A 6,317-nucleotide genomic window follows, 5' to 3' on the forward strand; every position below is an offset into this window, starting at 1 on the left:
ACATATGCTCAAATTTTGTACCCTTTGAATATAATTTTTTAATACTTTTAATTACTGCAAAGAGGAAACATTCACATTCAGATAATTAAAATAAAAATGTAAAGCTGATAATTAGAAAAGAATTAAAACTGAAAAGAAATAGAAAGATATTGTTTTTGTTTTTTTTTTTTTTAAAAGAAGCAGTGAAAGTGAGCAGAGTACTATTGAGCATGACCACATAAAATTCATTAACAGAAAAAGGCATTGAAAATTCTTAATTAAGTTAAAAGTTAATTCCTGATGAAAAGAAAGAGTTTGAGCAAGGCAATTATTCTTATTAAGTTCACAGCTTGAACAGCACAGATGAAATCATTGAACTTATTTTTTTAATGGATGATTAAAACAATGAAAATAAAAAAGAATATAATTTATATAAAATTCACAACTCAGAGATAACAAATACAATACTGGCCAGCCCATTAGATGATAAAGAAAATTCCATTCACAAAATCAGAAAATTGAATGAGAGAGATGAAACCTCTGAATTTTTACTATTTATTGGATGACAATCCTGGAAAATGGCCGTCATATCCTTTGACAGCATGAGGAAGTTTCTAGCAAAGAATAATCAGGTTTTAATTAATGCTACATTCTCTCCAAATTGGATGAATGTGGTAACGCACTTACCAATTTGTTTTGCACCAAGTTTCTTTCAAATGGAGAAAAAATCTGTGAAAAATAGATTTTGCATTTTACATTCAAAACCAATGTATTTTGTCCTCAAGATAGGCTTGAGCCAATGAAGATATTTATGACTATGAGGCTGTTAGATTCTCAATGAAAATAACACAAAATATCACTTGCATACATGAAGTCAATAAAGTTGAGGGGGACAAAATTTTAAGTAAACAGCAATAGAGTACAGCAAAGACAAGTAAAGGCCAACATAGAACATTGGAATGATGTCCTTTAAATATGTTTTCAGTAATTAGGAAGCATCATAGTGTACATTATTTATAGAAAAAAAACATTTAAGATTTACTAAATATTATTTTGAGATTTCCTGCCTAAAAATGTAAAATGGAGAAAAATTAATAAAATAAATGACTACTATCTAAAATGGAAAAGTTATAGTTTTTTTTCCATTTATTTTAGACTTCTTAATATAATAGATAATAAAGTAAATAGATCACATATACAATTTTAAATAGATCACACATACAATTTAAAAGTAAATCTTATTCAATATGATTAGGTTATACTGGGGGTAAAATCATGTTGAACAAATAATACTCAATATTAAAAAAAGTTCAGGTTTTGATTTTGTGAGAAAATGTAAAATAAACAAGATTCAATTTTAGACATAGTTTTAAAAGATTGTTGAGAGTAAGCCTATGCTAATCATACTAGCAAGTTGGATAAAAGAAAAAAGTGTACAAGACAGAATTTTAGTTGAAAATCCAGAAGAATTTTTTTTTGTGTGTGTGCTATTTGCAGAGGATAGATTGAGTTCGATACTTAGAGACATGGCTTCAACTGTGCTGATACTAATGGCATTTTCTTTTAACAATTAAGAGGTTATGCGTGATAATTTCTGGGTCTGCCCAAAGATACAACATCTTAGTGAAACACCTATTAATTTTTGCCTCACAACCGTTCTTAGATACATAATCAAATTGCCATGTAAATGCTGTTAAGATAATTAGATTTAATTTAGAAAAAATGCAATAGAAGAATTAAGTGAAACAACAGGAGATCCTTAAATAAAGAACACTCATGGTTTTTAATGGAAAATGAAAGTAATTTAGAAATGCACTATCCACTGTTATTTGGTGTGAAACCATTGCTTGCTATTCATAATACTCACAGAAGCTTAAAGACAATAGATCTATTCTTAAAAGGATGAAATATATCAAAGCAGAGAAAATGGTTTCTCGGAATTAAAAGTAACTGTATATAAATACACAATAAATGTGACATCCCAAAAATAATAAGGACATTAAAAAAATAAGAAAAATATTTCACAAACATGAAAAATAAAAATTAGCATACAAATATTGCCCAGACTAATTTCTACAGAGAATATTTTCTGTTCATTCAAGATCAAGGTATAGTCTTGATTGAAAAGAAATGTAAACAAATTGGAGAACATAGTGTTATTTTCAGGTTTATTGTAATATCCCAGCATCAAAAATTTTGAAAGAAGAAGAAATTATGAAATAATCTATGGATTTAGGTTAGGCATCAAACATAGTGACAATCACTTATATAGAAAAGGCATGAAGATTTGTGTGATGAAATGAATATATTTTGTGATAAGTTCTATAGTTACAATGCTTGATCATATGAAACTCAATTACTGTGTTTGTCCATGATTTGTGTACTATGTGATTGTGACTGATTGAAAAAAAAAAAACAAGATCACAGTATTTTGTAATTCTTCTATCATATGCTGAGCCTATTCTGAACTGCTGGACTACAAAATTCTGAGGTAACAAATGATTGGTGTTTGAAGTTAGTAAGTTTTTGTTATACAAAAAGGCTGACTGGCTCAGTTTTTAACCTAAATATTACTTAAGAGTTAATAATTTTATTGACAATTCCAGTTACTATGGTTTTAACTCAAGGAAGTTTTTCCAATTTGAAATTAATTAAAAAAAAAAAAAACTAGTTAGAAATTACCATGGCTTGCCCATGCCCCAAACCCACGCTGCTGAGGTGAGCCCAGCAGCGGCAGTAGCAGTGGCAGAACCGCAGGGCTGGTTGTGGTCCCCTCCTCCCTTCTTGGACCCAGCGCGGGTGAATGCCAAGCCCTTCCCCATGCCCCAAACCTGTGCTGCTGAGGTGAGGCCAGCAGTGGCAGCAGCAGTGGCGGAACCATGTGGCAGGATGCATCACATCCCGTCTCTTTGGACCCAGGGGGGAGCACTAGCCTGTGGCGTCTGACCCACTGAGTTATGCCCAGCAGAACTGAATGGCACTAGGGGCTCATTCTATGACCACAGAGTCTAGAACAAGAACCAAGGTAGTTTAACATAACCACCGCCACATCTACTGTCAAGCAAAGACAATTCACCTCCACAGTAGCAACCAGGACCACTCCACAGCCAACCTCAGTGTAATAGAAGTAGCAAACACTCTACCAAGTGACCAAGTCTCAGCAAATATATACTAGAAGTACAAACGATCAAGAAGAAACGACACCACCAAAAGAATACAGTAATGCTCCAAAGTCAGACTCCATGGAACAAGGAATCCTTGAAACATCTGAAAAAGAATTTCATGCTATGATCTTAAGAAAACTTGAAGAAATAAAGGGAGACTCAATTAGAGAACACAATGAAACAAGAAAAAATAGCCAGAATATGAAGGAGGGAATCTGCAAAGAGATTAATACATTAAAAAAGAGTGTAGCAAAACTTCTAGAAATTAAAGATTCACTCAATGAAATGAAAAACACAACTGAGAACTTGAGCAGCAGGGTAGAGCAAGCAGAAGAAAAATTTTCAGAGCTTAAAGATGGTCTTTTTGAAATAACTCAGGCAGACAAAAAAAAAAGGAAAAAACAATTAAAACTAATGAGGAAAATCTAAGAGAGATAGCAGACAACCTCAAGAGCTCTAACATCCGAATTGAGGGTATTCTTGAAGGAGAGGAGAAAGGAAAAGGTATCAAAAACCTACTCAAGGAAATAGTAACAGACAACTTCCCAGGTTTCGGGTGGGATAGAGACCTTCAGATCTAGGAAGCTAAAAGATCCCCAAACAGATTCAACCCAAAAAGATCCTCCCAAAGACACCTTATAGTTAAATTTACAAAGCTCAAACACAAAGAGAGAATTCTACAAGCAGCAAGAGAAAAATGTCAGAACATTTATAGGGGAAGCCCTATCAAAGTAACAGCAGACTTCTCAAACAAATCCCTACAGGCCAGAAGAAAGTGGAATGATCTATTCAAAATACTAAAAGAAAAAAAAAAATTGCCAGCCAAGAATTCTTTACACAGCAAGGATCTCCTTTAGAAATGAGGGAGAAATAGTGTACTTTCCAGACAAACAAAAGTTGGGGGAGTTCACCGCCACATGACCAGCCCTGCAAGAAATTCTCAAGGGAGTCATTCATCTGGAATCTGAATAATGATGACCACTATCACAAATACAGAAGAAAGAGCAAAACTCATACTTAAAACAGTCAGCAAGAAAAAGAAAGAAGCTAAATCATTCCACCTTAAATTTCCAACTAACATTGAAGAAGAGAAATAAAAGGGGAAATAATGATCAAAAGATATTTAAACCACCTAAACAAGAAGCAATTAAATGACAGCAAATAAGCAACACTTGTCAAAAACTACTCTAAATGTGAATGGACTGAACTCCCCATTCAAAAGACACAGACTGGCTGACTGGATTAAAAAGCTAGACCCAGGAATATGCTGTCTTTGAGAGACCCACCTCACCTGTAGAGACACACATAGACTAAAAGTGAAGTGATGGAAAAAGATATACCATGCAAATGGAAACCAAAAATGAGCAGGAGAACCTATTCTTATATTGAACAAAATATACTTTAAACCGAAAACCATAAAAAAAGACAAAGAAGTCCTCCATATAATGATAAAGGTAACTATCCAGCTAGAAGGCATAACAATCATAAACATGTATGCACCCCAAACCAGAGCACCCTGCTATATTAAGCAAACACTCTTAGACCTAAAGAAATAAATAGAACCCAATACATTAATAGTGGGTGATCTGAACACCCCTCTCTCAGTATGGGACAGGTCTTCCAGGCAACAAGTCAACGAAGAGACACAGTATTTAATCTACACCCTAGACCAACTGGACTTGGCAGATATATACAGAACATTTCACCCAACAGCTAAAGAATACACTTTCTTCTCATCAGCTCATGGTACATTCTCCATGGTAGACCACATATTAGGTCACAAATCTAGTCTCAGCATATTTACAAAAACCAAAATCATTCCAACTATCTTTTTAGAATGCAATGGACTAAAATTGGAAATAAGCAATAAGAAAAATGCTGGAAGCTATACAAATATATGGAAAATAAATAATAGGCTCCTGAATGGCATATGAGTCCAAGAAGAAATTAAACAGGAAATCAAAAAATTTCTAGAAACTAATGAAAATAAAGATACATCATGCCAAAACTTATGGGATACTGCAAAAGCAGTACTAAGAGGCAAATTTATTGCAGTAAATGTTTATATCAAAAGAATGGAAAGACTTAAAATAAATGACCTAACACTATGCCTCAAAGAAGTTGAAAATAAACAACAATCAAAACCTAAAGTTAGTAGACAAAAAGAAATAAGTAAGACCAGGGCAGAATTAAATGAAATAGAGACCTACAAATCAATAGAAAAGATCAACAAAACAAAAAGTTGTTTTTTTGAGAAGATAAATAAAATAGACACCATTACCTAGGTTAAGAAAAAAAAAGAGAGAGAAGGCCCAAATAACAAAAATCAGAAATGAAAAGGGAGACATTACAACTCATACCACAGAAATACAAAGAACCATTAGAGACTGTTATAAATAACTGTATGACAACAAGTATGCAAATCTGGAAGATATGGATAAGTTTATAGACACTAAACAAGGCTGAACCAAGAAGAGATAGAAATCCTGAACAGACCAATAACAAGCAAGGAGATTGAAACGGTAATTAGCAAGCTTCCAACAAAAAAAAGTCTGGGACTGTATGGCTTTATAGCTGAATTCCATCAAACTTTTAAAGAGGAGTTAATACTAATTCTCCTCAAACTATTCCATACATTTGAAACAGATGCTACTGTCCCAAACTCATTCTATGAGGCCATCATAACTCTGATACCAAAACCATATAAAGACACAACAAAAAAAGAAAATTACAGGCCAATATCCTTGATGAACTTAGATGCTAAAATCCTCAAAAAAATATTAGCATTCAGAAGACAGCAACACATTAAAAAAAATTATACACTGTGATCAAGTGGGATTCATCCCAGGGATGCAAGGATGGTTTCACATATGAAAGTCAATAAATGTGATATATCACATCAACAAACTCAAGGACAATAGATGCTGAAAAAGCATTTGACAAAATTCAGCATCCCTCATGGCGAACAGGACCAGACATACCCCACAACCAGGTATACTGCCAGCTCCAAGGAGCATGCTAAAAACATCATTTCCATATGGGTGTCCCACCACAGCCACCACAGTAACCATGGCTGCTACAAAAATGACTAGATACCACAATCACCATGCAGAAAGTCTACCAACCACTGGAGTGCATTGACACAAGGAGAGTCACCAGCAGAGATAAAGAAGA

This window comes from Galeopterus variegatus, unplaced genomic scaffold, assembly GCF_000696425.1.
Source record: "Galeopterus variegatus unplaced genomic scaffold, G_variegatus-3.0.2 Scaffold10, whole genome shotgun sequence".
NCBI classification, from domain to species: domain Eukaryota; kingdom Metazoa; phylum Chordata; class Mammalia; order Dermoptera; family Cynocephalidae; genus Galeopterus; species Galeopterus variegatus.